Below are 15,315 nucleotides of genomic sequence, written 5' to 3' on the forward strand. Positions count from 1 at the left end.
AGGATCTCTTTTAGCTTCAAGTATATGAGGCCATACGACGAAGGTATCTTCGACGTAGCAACGAAAACAACTAGACTTTGCAGGAGCCAAGACTCCTGTCTATAAGAAGGGTAAGGGAACAGACCCGAAAAATTACGGAACAACGTACTTAATATCGTATTCTAAGTTCGAATATATTAAATTTCCTTGAGATGGAAAGCTTCTGCCCACCAGTAAAGCATGATTTTAGAAAGCAATTATCGTGAGATACCTAGGTTGACTTTTCTCACTTGATAATCTGCGAACAAGGGATGAAGAGAAAAAGGCGTATTTAAAATTCCTAGATTTTCGAAAAGCATTTGACATGGTGCTCCACTGGAGACCTTTAACGAAGGTACGAGCATTTGGATTAGGTTCCCAAATATGTCAGTGGCTAGAAGATGTCTTAAGTAATCGAACCCAATAAATTGTGTTCAAGACGTCAAGAGTAAGTGTCCCAGATAAGTAGGGTGAAACACCTGTTATTTTCTATAAACAAATATCAAAAAAGTTTTGCATCACCTAGGTTCCGAGAGTTCTGGAACCTGTACAGAAAGATGGAATAGAGACCAACATAAACATCATGTCCTCCCTTTTTATTGCTCATGAAATCCACACATTGCATGTTGTACCACCATACAGCGAGACCTTCAGAGGTGGTGGTACAGATTGCTGTACACACTGGTACCTCTGATTCCCAGCAGCACGTCCTCTTGCATTGATGCATGCCTGTATTCGTCGTGGCATACTATCCACAAGTTCATCGAGGCTCTGTTGGTCCAGATTGTCCCACTCCTCAACGGCGGTTCGGTGTAGATCACTCAGAGTGGTTGGTGGGTCACGTCGTCCACAAACAGCCCTTTTCAATCTATCCCAGGCATGTTCGATATGGTCCATACCTGGAGAACATGCTGGCTACTCTAGTCGAACGATGTCGTTATCCTGAAAGAATTCATTCACAAGATGAACGTGTTGTGGGCGCGAATTGTCGTCCATGAAGACAAATGCCTCACCAGTATACTGGCGATACGGTTGCGGAGGAAAGCATTCACTTATTTTGCAGTCGTTACGGCGCCTTCCATGACCACCAGCGGCGTACGCCGGCCCCACATAACGCCACCCCAAAACAGAAGGGAATCTCCATCTTGCTGCAAGCGCTGGACAGTGTGTCTAAGGCGTTCAGTCTGACCGGGTTGCCTCCAAAAACGTCTCGGACGATTGTCTGCTTGAAGGCATATGCGACACTCGCGCTGCATGGTGTCGTGGTTGCAAAGATGGACCTCGCTAGGGACGTAGAGAGTGAAATTGCGTATCATGCAGCATACTGCGCACAGTTTCAGTCGTAACACGACGTCCTGTGGCTGCACGAAAAGCATTGTTGAACATGGTAACGTTACTGTCAGGGTTCCTGCGAGCCTTAAACCGTAGGGCGGCCATCCACTGCAGTAGTAGTCCTTGGACTACTATTGTCTTCGACAGTTCCTGTCTCTCTGTATCTTCTCCATGTCTGAACGACGTCGCTTTGGTTCACTTCGAGACGCCCGGACGCTTCCCTTGTTGAGAGCCCTTCCTGGCACAAAGTAACAATGCGGACGCGATCGAATTGCGGCCTTCTAGGCATGGTTGAACTACAGACAACACTAGTCGTGTACCTCCTTCCTGGTGGAATGAGTGGAACTGATCGGCTGTCAGACTACCTCCGTTTAATAGGTGCTGCTCATGCATGGTTGTTTACATCTTTTGGCGGGTTTAGTGACGTCTGTGAACAGTCAAAGAGATTGTACAATATCCACAGTCAACGTCTATCTTCAGGTGTTCTGGGAACCAGGACGATGCAAAACGTTTTTTGATGTGCACACATAAATGATCTGGGCGACATTATCAGTAGCGATTTGTGGCTCAATGTCGTTGTTGAGTGAATGTAGAAGGATACAAGATGATTCAATAAAAAGTGGTTGATGGTGTGATGAATGGCAGCTAGCTCTAAATGTAGAAAAATGAATAGGAAAAGCAAACCCGAAATATTCGTATACAGCATTGGTACTTTGCAGCTTAACATAGACACGTGTAGCGTCGGAGAGTGATATGAGATGCAACGAGACTGTGAGGATTGTGGATGGGAAGTCGAATTAAGGACTTCAATTTACTACGAGAAAAGGGTGGTTCCTCTGTAAAGGAGACCGCCCATAGATCACCAGTGCGACAGATTCTTGAATATCTGTAGACTGTTTGGGATCCACATCGTGTCGTATTAAATGAAACATCGAAACAGATCAGAGGCGAGCTGCTATATTTGACATCCGTAGGTTTGAAGAGCACGCAATTATTACAGAGAGCGTTCGGGAACTCCAATAGGAATCTCGGTAGGGAAGGCGACATTCTTTCCGGGAAACACTATTGAGAAAATTTGGAGAACTGACATTTGAAGCTGGCTGCAGAACGAATCTACTGTCGCCAAAGTAAGGGCCACAAAAATATGATGAGACAAATTAAGGCTCGTATCGAGGTATATAGTCAGTCGTTTGCTCTGGCTGTGTTTGCGATTGGAACAGAGAAGGAAAAGTAAAGGTACAGGGTACGCCGCGCCACACACAGTTCGGTGGCTTGCGGAATATAGATACAGAGGGAGTTGTAGAGTACAGCACGGCCTGGTCAGTTCTCTTCGGAGCTCACGCAACTGGTCGAAGTGCAACATTGTAGCTCAACGTCCGAGAGCAGCAATTGTCACAAATCCCTCCAACCGGCTCCTCACGATGAAGCCCAGAGGCACTGTGCAAAGCTGGTACCTGAACGCTCGTCGATGAGGGCATGGGTAATTCAATTCAGTTCCTGAAATCATTTATTAAAAATATTCCACGTTTCTATGATTTCTTGGAGTGAAGACTCCCAGTGAGCGAGATGTTGCAGTGGTTAACTCAGTGGACTCGCATTGGTGGGGACGGTAGTTGGAATTAGCGTCCGATTATCCAGATTTATGTTTTCATTGATTTCCCTAAATCGTTGCAGCCACATGCTGTTATGGCTACTCTGGAAGAGCAGAACAGGTTTCTTTCCCAATCTTTGAAACAATCCGAGGTTGTGCTCCGTCCATAATGACCTTTGGTTAAGAGGGCGTTAAACCCTATTCTTCCTTCCTTCCTTTATCGAAGACCTCCGTGCATTTTTATTCCTACTGATGAATTCAAGCGATTTTATCTGGGCTGTTAGTATTACTAGAAATTATACATGTACGACCTGATGGGCTCCAGATTATCACCGATCTCCTAACCGCGTTTTGCAGGGTTGTTATCTATGTAATGAGTGTTACCTCGCTTTTATTCACATTTATAAACAGTCACCATCCAATACATATTCGTACGAGAGAAATTCTTTCTAAGTCACTCTGCAGGTTCTTGCAATCTTCTAACGACAGTGTCTTCCTTTAGGCAACAGCAGGGACAGAGAATAATCTGTTTAAGACGTATTTGATAAATCGTTTATGCAGATTGAGAGCATTACCGCCCCTGTAACGTTTTTATGGTGCACACAAGATGTTAATTTCGTTTCTATTGATCAGTCGTCCTCGAGAACAGCACTCTGGGTTTCTTTAGTCAACCATTATTTGAGAGAAACCACACGTCTGTGAAGACACTCCGAATAATAGTATACTGCTTATTAGTAAACAAAATGGTACAGTGCCTTACGAGTTTCAGGAATCTACAGGTACGAAATGTACTTGGTCATCTGCATCCAAGACATCGTATGTGAATAATGCGATTATGTGATTCTATAAATATATGCTCCTCCTTTGAGGTAAATTACTTGTACTCCAGATACGACTTAATATGTAACAACTTAAATATGCTCGAGATTCCCACAGTAAACCGATAATATCGATGTTAATGTGTGGCACTGTACATCCATTCATTTACCGGTCGTCATTATCACAGGTGTATTTTGCGCTCTTACCCTCTAACACGTAAAAGTAAGTTAAGTAAGGTATTATTACAGAGCATATTCAATATAAAACTAACTGGAATTCCACAAAGTGCTGTAATGTTGTTTGCTTCAGACTCGGAAAATCAGTATCTCTCGTTTCTAATAATGTCTAACGACCTAACTTTCGTAGGGTGGCAACCACCTTTGTGCGCTATTATAGTTCTCTAAATGTGGAATTCAAGATATCGTCACTTCGTTTATTGTCTATAGATCTTACGTCAGTTCCACTAAACTCTGTTTAATAAGTATCCTTGGAACTAAACCTTCATAGCATGAGGGTGTCACGCTATTATTTATTGCATTACGTGAAATGCAACTATCTGAAGCGTAACTTAAGAGGATTTTCATCTTCATCCACAGATCTTCAGAGATTATCAGATTAGAAAGACAATACCTTGTGGTTCAAAATGTTTCAAATGGCTCTGAGCACTATGCGACTTAACTTCTGAGGTCATCAATAGCCTGGAAAACTGATTGAACCTAACTAACCTAAAGACATCACACACGTAGCGGTCGCTCGGTTCCAGACGGTAGCGCCTAGAACCGCACGGCCACTCCGGACGGCAATATCTTGTGGTATCTTCTAAGTGGGTCGCTACTGAATGTTTATCAGAAAAAGTTATACATTCATTAATGATACGCATGGTACAGATTGGTGTTATAGTTTTCATTTAGGCCACTGCTGCCCACATAACCGCGACACTATGAAGGCCGCAAGCGATAAAGTTAAAATGGCATGCTAGGAAAAGCGATTACAATTTCCGTGTTCGTGTCTCCACTGTCAAGTATCCAGGCCTATTATTTGTTATTATTACCTAGATGCTAGCTGAAATTGGAATCGGGGGGGGGGGGGGGTTTCCTTTCGAGGAATGCTGTTGTGAAGATATAGAGAATCGGCATTTGAAACTGACTGTAGAACAATTCTACTGCAGCCAACGTACATTTCGGGTAAGGAACACGGACATAAGAGAAATCAGGAATCGTACGTATGGATATAGACAGTCGTTTCCCCCCGCTCTGTTTGCGAGTGGAACGAAAGGCGAAGTGATTAGTAGTGGTGCAACGTACCCTCCGCCACGGAACGTACGGCGATTTTCGAAGTATGTATGTAGATGCAGATATAGATATTTTGTTTGTATTTGGATATAAATGAATTCTTCAGGTGTATTTAAGGGTTTTGCTTTATTTACTTCAATATGGGTTTTATAATAGGTCACTATCTCTATAAATTAATAAATAATATAGATATCTGCTCCATATTGGCCAGATCATGGAATCCGGCACTTCCTGTAATAAATTCACAAAGACATCCTGGTGGTGTAACTCGCACTGACACATCCATATTACCATGTGGGTCGACCATGCAACCGTAGATCTAATTTCAAGCATATGTTGTACCTCCTTGTCACCGATCAACGTTTCTGGTGCCTTGTGTATTTGTGGCTGCATGTGCAGCGGCGCAGTCCGCATGTTTAAGAGGACGGAGCAAGTGCTGGAGCGCCAGTCACTCGGCTCACTCTGAAGATGGCTGGAAATATTAGAATAAGAAGTGAAATTTATATGGTTTTACGCCAGAAATTTTATGGAACTACTGTTAATTTGTCTGTTTAAATATTACATATAATAAGGCAACCTTGGGTAGACTACACATATGCTGCCAATATCTACAAATAATAGGAAGGTACTTATTCACAAATTTCGTTATCAATGTGAGTTACGTGTGGTCCAAGATCTATAGTAAAAATCAAGAACTAATTTACGTATTCTTGGCTACAATTTCGCCCCAGCTTTCTTTATCAAAGGGGAAGGGAAAGAAATACAATAACGTATAGAAAAGTAAGTCAGTTTCGTGATTATTCACTCTCGTTGAAAGGCATAGTAAATATACAGGATACCCCAAAAAAACAGTGACACAATTTGGTGACGGGTTCCTTATACTGCGATAAGTAACAAATGCCCAGTGAACACGCTCTTTAAAATGCAAACTTAAGATCTACGCGTGCTTGTTCATCTGCGGTTCTATTAAGCAGATTTCTTCTCCTGCAAGACCTTTGCTTTCCATATTTTGGAAGGAGGACGTATAAACCATTAGAACAAAAAAATTTCTAGCCAACATGGGATCTAAAATTGATACCCATGAGCACTTGTTCATCTTCGATAGTCTGAAAGACATATCCTCTGCTGAACAAGAACACATAACTCTTGAAGTAAATATTTTAGAGCCCACATTTATTAGACAGTTTTTCCCTGTTCTGGTCAATACTACCCCTTCCCAAAATGTGAAAGGCAAAGAAGTTGCAGTAGAGGAGATAGATTTATTTCACAGTGTCTAAGATGAACAAGTACTCGTATCCCGTAAGGTATGCGCTTTAGAACCCTTGATTACTAGACGTTTTGCTCTTGAGAAAGAGTAAGAAACCTGTCCATAAAGTTTGTCGGTGTTTTCTGGGAGACCTTGTATTAATCATTGTCGTTTCTTTTTTCTCAGCGTATTGCAATTTGTCTTTGCACCTACAAGCGAGTCTCTGACTCATGGGCGTTCAATAAGTAATGTAACAGTTTTTTTTAACCAGGTTGGTTTTACTCATGATTGCAATATACCACGATATTTCACACTCTTTTGGCTACAAAACACTATCAAAGAACGGTCTATCAGTTCCGTTCAATCGACGGTCTTTTGCCACGTCATTGGCAGGGCCTGCATCCCCTAATGCAACCTCTCAACTGGCGCTGTGGCCGAGGGGTTCTAGGCGCGGCAGTGCCTGCATGCCCTAATGAAACCACTCAACTGGCGCTATGGCCGAGCGGTTCTAGGCGCTTCAATCGGGAGACGCACTGCTGCTACGGTCGCAGGTTCGAATCCTGCCTCGGGCATGGATGTGTGTGATGTCCTTAGGTTAGTTAGGTTTGTGTAGTTCTAAGTCTAGGGGACTGATGAAATTAGATGTTAAGTCCCATAGTACACCGAGCCGTTTGAGCCATCAATAACCTCTCCATCGTCCACGTACTGCTTCCCGCGGAGTGCATCCTGCACTGGGCCAAACAGGTGGATGATAGAAAGTGAGAGATACTGGCTGTAGGAAGGGTGAGTTAAAAAAGGCTAATGAAGTCTTGTGAGCTACTCTCGGATGTGTCAGCACTACCATCAGACACGTACAATTTAGCAGCGTGGCGTGTGATTGTGTCCGTTGATCACCTCGAATGGGAGTACCGCATGTTCCAACATTGCAAAAGTCACAGCCTGTGTGGCCGGCCGGCTCGCGGGGGATAGGACAGGTTTGCGCGACCTGCGATAATGACGGACGTCTCACATACTAAGTCCCCATGTCTTTGTTAATAGGTACCTGTGGTCTAGGGGTAGCCGGCACGGTAGCTCAGCGTGTTCGGTCAGAGGGTAAAGTGCTCTCTGTAGTAAAAAAACTGAGTTAACAGATCAACGACGAACTTAAATGGATGTCTTACGACGTCCGCCCCGAGCACATGTAACGAACTAAAAAAAAAAAAAAAATGCCGGCACGGTAGCTCAGCGTGCTCGGTCAGAGGGTCAGAAGCCCTCTGTAATAATAAAACTGAGCTAATCGATCAACAACGAACTTAAACGGATGTTTTACGACGTCCGCCCCGAGCAGATGCAACGAACAAAAGCGAACAAAATGAGATCAAAAAGAAAAAAAGGTGTAGCGTCTTGATTCATAATCAAAATGTCTTCGGTCCCGGGTTCGATCCCCGCCACTGCCTAAATTTTGATAAATAATCAGGTGGACTATATAATTAGTTGGACTGATAAGGTGAGGAATGAGGAGGTTCTACGCAGAATCGGAGATGAAAGTAATATGTGGAAAACACTGACAAGGGACAGGGTGACAGGGCATCTACTAAGACATGAGGGAATGACTTCCATGGTACTAGAGGGAGATGTAGAGGGCAAAAACTGTAGAGGAAGACAGATATTGGAATATGTCAAGCAAATAATTGAGGACGTAGGTTGCAAGTGCTACCCTGAGATGAAGAGGTTAGCACAGGAAAGGAATTCGTGGCGGGCTGCATCAAACCAGTCAGTCAGTCAGTAGACTGATGACCAAAAAAAAAAAGAGTCTTTGTTCACTGCAAGGTCACCCCAGATGTCCTGCCTGCGCCTATGAATATCTGCGACGCCCTGGTTTCGCGCCGGAAGGAACTCAATCACGGCTCACTGCTTGAAACGTACAGCCGTTATAGACACCGTTTTGAAGACTACGCCGACCGCGGTGGTCTCGCGGTTCTAGGCGCGCAGTCCGGAGCCGTGCGGCTGCTGCGGTCGCAGGTTCGAATCCTGCCTCGGGCATGGATGTGTGTACTGTCCTTAGGTTAGTTAGGTTTTAGTTCTAAGTTCTAGGGGACTTATGACCGCAGCAGTTGAGTCCCATAGTGCTCAGAGCCATTTGAACCATTTTTTTTTTGAAGACTATGTATAGAAAGACTATGTATAGACCTCAGCCATTATACAGGATGAAGCGGAAATATTTTCAAGCGATTTTGGCCGAGAAAAAAAAATGTTCTGCATTACTTATTGAACACCCTTGTATAATTATTTTTGAGCCTCCAAAGAGGCATGCGACAGTTTTATCTTTGCTGTGTGGTGTCGTTACAGTCTTGGCAGTCATATGGTGGCTTCGAATATGCAGCGTGGTTATAAAACAGGACTTACAATTCTGGCGAAACAGGTCTTAGTTGGATGAGATCCCTCCAAATATCTGTGTGCAGCATCGTGTTATAATACTGATAAAACTTACGATTATGCCCAAAGATAATTAAAGACGATTGTCGTACATTAATATCATATTTAGAGTACTTATATGTAGGTAAGAACTATATCTGTTAACATAAATCATAAAGACTGCTATAAAGTCGATGGCACTTGGCAAAGGGGCGGGGGGGGGGGGGGGGGGAAGTGGGGGAGTTGTTGACTTATTAGACATGTTGGTGGAACCAATGAAGGACCTGCGTTCCTTAAAGGTCAACATGACGTCGAGAGAATAGCAATACGTGGCAACATAGTGAAACTTAAGCGTTCAGAATCCTGTCATATAAAACAGAATTTTCCGCAAAACGTAAGATGTGCAATTACGTTGAGACTAAGTGTCACATCAGAATACGGGACTTTCTATAAATATCCCTCGAAATTTTTGGAGTAGTCGCTTTAAAAAGTCAATGCTGCCTAGACCAAATTTCCATTCTAATCTTACCATAGACCTTGAACTACATTACAGATTATACCAACGTCAGTTTTCTTCCACTCACATTTCTTGGCTTCGCCAGCTCACAACTCTCCAAGCTAAACTAGATCTCGGGCTACGCTACAGATCAGCGCGGCACCACATCTACATTTCCTCTCTTCGCATTCTTTACCGTCTTGTAATCGAATTGTCATGTCTCACCCTATTCAAGACGACGTGGTAAGCTATAGATCAGGTTTGATACTAGTTTGTACAGAATCCTATAAAGGCGATACTAAAGCACCCGTTTTAGTTGCTGACTTCCCTTTTGGGCCATACTGATATGTATGTTCAGCCTATTACGGTCAGCTCTCGAATAGTTCCCGTAGCAAAAGACAACCGACAGTTTTCATATGCGTTATTATACGGCAGTGCGTTTCGCGATTGTTGAGATTATGCTTATGATAATTGTACCTTGGTTTGGTATTCTTGTTTTGAGTAGCTCATGTATGTTGATGTTCACTTCCGATCAGTCCCTCCCGAATAACACTAGTTGCTTCCTTAAATAGGTGTGAGGCCACAGGAATCCCCGGAAGCCGTATTTTTCAGGCTTCAGTCTTATTCTCCATATGGTTGTCTAAACTTTGACTAAGTGCTTCTTCCTCATTTTCACGAGTGAATAATTTCTCTATTTCTATCATCATCTGTCTTTGCGTTGAACTGTATCGTGAACATCGGAAATTGATTTTGTAAAGCCATTAGGAATGACGAATTTTATTGTAGATTTTCCTGAACATGATCCTGTGGCTGGGGTATTATAAAGGTTCAGTTCAGAGCTGTGTTCACCATCACATTGTAGTAAAAAGCATAGAATGTTGATATTAAATGACACCCATGCATTACCCGAAGTCACGTGCAATGAACTGCTGAGTTCGTCTCCTTTTCTGAATGAGTAGCGTGCAGAAGTCAGATTTGTCACTGTTTGAGTTGTTACCTTGATTTGACTGTGTTTAATCTTCTCTTGAATAACAACATGAAGCAACATTATTTTACTATATTCATGTGCATTCTTTCAGTTATTAAACGCAAATATCTTCGCACAACGTATCCACTCTGTAGCCGTATGAAGCTTCTGTAAGCCACACTCGGTTCCTACTGACAAATGTGTTTAGGTGACGTTAGATTAATACTATAATCTTTCAATACGTATATTGTCTTGCAGGATTATTGTTAAAAATTAAATGTGTCTTAGCGCTATCTACGTGACTATGCAGTCAAATTCAGAAATTAGTTACCAAACGTTCTTAGATATACAAAAATTGTGGAACTGACATCATCTTACGTAGTCACATGATTTTACGTTTTCTAGTTTATCCAAATACATTACATTCAGACATGAGTTTCAACATTAGCATTGCACAAGTTATTTCTACAAGAAAAGACTTGATTACTCTAAGAGAGTGCATTTATTACCTAATATGTTTATTCATCATTTATACTCATCCACTCATTTTGTTTCGCTGTAACGGACACAAAATTGTTCGAATATGTGATTATATTCATTTGAGCTCAGACGTCACGATGTATTTTCTATAATGTCATATTATTTAAAGTCATAGACACAGAATATCTCATACTATCCTTCCAAATTTCTCGTAGTATATTTACTTCAAACATGAAAACGGTACGATGTACATAAATGTTCGTCCATTTCATTGTTCAATATTTCTCTGTAGGTTCTGGTAGATACTGAACTGAACCATCGTTTGCAGAACACGTGGTGTCCTCTTCACTAATTAAGCCTTCTGCAACCTTACACCTTCATTTGAAGGTATGTCAGTTAATATCGAAACAAACAACAAACACTCACAATATTACAGACGCGATGAAGTCCTTTCCTTTCACTATTTGAACAAAATTGGGTCACTAATTATCAAAATGTTATCAGGCCAACACACACCCTAGAAATGGGTGTAGCTACAACTCTCTTACTGCATGAAACGTGCTCCACATAATTTGCTCTTTTGAAATTACCATCGTGTTCTCCTTTTCTTAATTCTCGAATGAATATATGACCATTATGTACAGTAATTCAGTTCCTGTGTCTATAATAAAAAATATTTTTATTGTTTTTTTTTACCTCCGTGTTTTTTTCAGTTAGTATTTTCAAGTAAAGAGCAGGCGAGTTTCGTGAAAGTGAAACGCATAGAGGTGCGGTCTTCAAAATTTAAAATGTCGCCAGAGTCTTCATGTGTACACAGCGAGCAAAACTTCTTTGCAAGGCACACAATAGCCTTAATAACAAGATTGTTTCAGCAAGTCAAACACTGCCTGGTAATTTGCATCCTTTATGAGACGAGTGTTGCCACTTTGTTTTATGCGTGCTTCGGCGGTCTCGCCTCGGCTTTACAACGCCCTGCGTAAGAAAGCCGGAAGTTGACAGTTGGCCAAGAAGCTGTGTACACTGTCGCGCTCGCAAAAGAGGCGAAGTTAAGTTTTAGTAGAGGGGGTGGGGGGGGGGTGGGGGGTGGGAGGGCTCCATCACCATAGCAACAGAGCCATTAATCCTTAATCTCCATCGGAGATGGCCGCATTGTCGATGGGAGGACGAGCCTTCTCATGTGCGTCGCAGTGCAGTGGCCTCATCTCGTGGTATCTGCTAAGAGGGTAAACGTTTTGTCCAATCTCATAGTAGATTGTTTCTGCTGTCAGATTAATTTACAAACCAGGACACTACATGAAAATTTTGCCTAGGGATTTTACGTAAAAGAACTCTCACCTGACAGTCTGCACCGTAGACAGAAACCGCTTAAATCAGTCTTTTTGTTTCACCTTTGAGGTATATTTTGAAACGTCTGTGGGTATTAAAATGAGAAACATCTGTAAAAATTAGCATTTTTTTTCAACGGAAAACACATTACTTGAGGTAAAGAACATTTGGTTTGGTTTTTAGTGAAGTAAGCGCTGTTCATCCTGGTCAGTAGGTTTGTATGTCAGAGGATAACTAACAGAATGTGGCAGTCGGTATTTGACGTTCAGTTCCGTACTTGATATTCTAATTTCACATAACTAACCGGTGAAACCACAAGGAGGAGTCAGGCGAGTTGGTAATGTAGACGCACGCACGTTGAGGCTGGTATCAGTAACCATGACAACCACTTCGCAGCAGAGTCTATCACGGATTTGCGACACTGCCCCTCTGCAGTTCCCGAGGTAAATTAATACTCTGCTACTTGCTCTACAACTTGTATATCGAAAAATATTTTCAAACGATCTTTTACCAATTGTTGCTAATACACTGCACCACAGAACTCTAGATCCAAGAAATATATGAAGGGGCCCCTACACCTGTTGGATTCATTGAGTTTACAGACTCATTACGGAATGGATTGAAAACCCCAAAGCACCTCCACAGCATTACGAAGATAAAACCCAATTCTTGACCTCCGACATTAATGTTATAGTTTCCACAACGGGCTAGAATCAACAGGATGCGTACACACCATGAATGCTAAGTTGCTGCATTACAACGAAATGTACAGTGATTGTCTTCTTGAGACCTTCCTTTACTGGTAGTCTTCTGATGCGGTCTGTCACGATTTCCTTTCCTGGAACACAATCATCCTTTTTCTGCCCCTTGTGATTCCTTCAGTAACACAGAAACTTTTGCCCTGTGTCGTAACAAATGTCCTGAAGTGTAGTTGGTGAAGAGTACCTCTCAGCGGTTCCGAGCACCGGATCCTCATGAGGTAGGAGTAAATAATGTATGTGTGTGAAATCTTATGGGACTTAACTGCTAAGGTCATCAGTCCCTAAGCTTACACACTACTTAATCTAAATTATCCTAAAGACAAACACACACACCCATGCCCGAGGGAGGACTCGAACTTCCGTCAGGACCAGCCGCACAGTCCATGACTACAGCGTCTTAGACCGCGCTGCTACAGATTTTGACTGGTATCGTTACTCTTATGAAAAAAAATCGCATAATTTCCAGCTGATATCGTAGGACCCTTGTTTCAAATCCTAGTGAAGAGTAAATTTCATCAGTCCGTTGCCTATACCGTCACATCCTACTCTATGTAGTATAGTTGTACACCTGGGAGCATGCTCTATTTATTACTATCGAATGATCTAAGTTTGATTCCAAGGCACCCTCACTTTATACGCTGAAGAGCCAATGAATCTGGTACACCTGCCGATATCGTGTAGGACCCCCGTGAGCACGCAAACGTGCCGCAACACGACGTCGCATTGACTCGACTAATGTCTGACGTAGTGCTGTGTGGTACTGACACCATGAATCCTGTAGTGAGACCGTATATCTATAAGAGCACGGAGGGTCGAGATCTCTTCTCAACAGCACGTTGCAAGGCAAAATGGTTCAAATGGCTCTGAGCACTATGGGACATAACATCTGTGGTCATCAGTCCCCTAGAACTTAGAACTACTTAAACCTAACTAACCTAAGGACATCACACACATCCATGCCCGAGGCAAGATTCGAACCTGCGACCGTAGCAGTCGCGCGGTTCCGGACTGAGCGCCTAGAACCGCTAGACCACCGCGGCCGGCGTTGCAAGGCATTCCAGATATGCTCGATAATGTTCATGACTGGAGAGTCTGGTGGCCAGTAGAATTGTTCAAACAAGAAGAGTGTTCCTGGAGCCACTCTGTAGTAGATTTGGACATGTGGGTAGTGACATTGTCCTGCTGGAAATACCCAAGTCCGTCGGAATGCACAATGGGTGCACCCATCTGCAGGTGGTCGCTCATGTCGGCACCAATGATGTGTGTCGCTATGGATTGGAGGAAGTCCTCCCTGGCTTCCGACGGCTGTTTCATTTGGTGAAGACTGCCAGTCTCGCTAGCGGGATGAATGCAGAGCTCACCATCTGTAGCATCGTCGACAGGACTGCCTGCGGACCTTTTTTACAGAGCCGACTGGAGCGTCTGAATCAGAGGCTGAGGCGGTTCTGCAACCGTGTAGGCTGCAGATTCCTCGACTTGTGCCATAGGGTGGTGGGGTTTCGAGTTCCGCTGGATACATCAAGATTCCACCACACAAAGCAGGCGGCTATAAGGGTAGCAGGGGTTGTGGGGTTGTGTGGCGTCGACTGAGCGGATTTTTAGGTTAGATGGCCTCGGGCAAGTACAGAAAGGGCAACAGCCTCCAAGGGTGCAGGAAAAAGTCAGGACATGCGGGGACCATGCAATCGGTATTGGAATTGTAAACTGTCGAAGCTGCGTTGGTAAAGTACCGGGACTTCAAGCGCTGATAGCAAGCGCCGAACCTGAAATCGTTACAGGTACGGAAAGCTGGCTGAAGCCAGAGATAAATTCTGCTGAAATTTTTACCAAAGCACAAATGGTGTTTAGAAAGGATATATTGAACGCAACCGATGGTGGCGTGTTTGTCGCTGTTAGTGGTAGTAGTTTATCCTGGAGTGAAATAGAAGTGGATAGTTCCTGTGAATTTGTATGGGTGGAGGTATACTCAACAACCGAGCTACGTTAATAATTGGCTCCTTTTACCGACCTCCCGACTCAGCAGCATTAGTGGCAGAACAACTGAGAGAAAATCTGTAATACATTTCACATAAATTTCCTCAGCATGTTATAGTCTTAGGTGGAGATTTCAATATACCAGATATAGACTGGGACATTCAGATGTTTAGGACTTGTGGTAGGGACAGAGCATCGAGTAACATTATACTGAGTGCACTGTCCGAGATTTACATCGAGCAGTTAAACAGAGAATCGACTCGTGGAGATAACATCTTGGACCTACTGATACCAGACCCGAACTTTTCGACTCTGTAAGCGCAGTGATCATAAGGACGTTTCAGCATCCCTGAATATGGAGGTAAATGGGAATATAAAAAATGGAGGAAGATTTATCTGTTTACCAGCTGTAATAGGATGCAGATATCAGACTACCTAACAGATCAGAACGAAAATTTCTGTTCCGACACTGACTATGTTATGTGTTTATCGAAAAAGTTCAAGGCAATCGTAAAATGCGCTTTAGACAGGTACGTGAGGAGTAAAGCTGTGGCGGACGGGAAAAACCCACCGTGGTTCAACAACAATGCGTGATGTGTTCAGTGAATTCGAAAGTAAA

Source organism: Schistocerca americana, chromosome 3, assembly GCF_021461395.2.
Source record: "Schistocerca americana isolate TAMUIC-IGC-003095 chromosome 3, iqSchAmer2.1, whole genome shotgun sequence".
Lineage (NCBI taxonomy): Eukaryota > Metazoa > Arthropoda > Insecta > Orthoptera > Acrididae > Schistocerca > Schistocerca americana.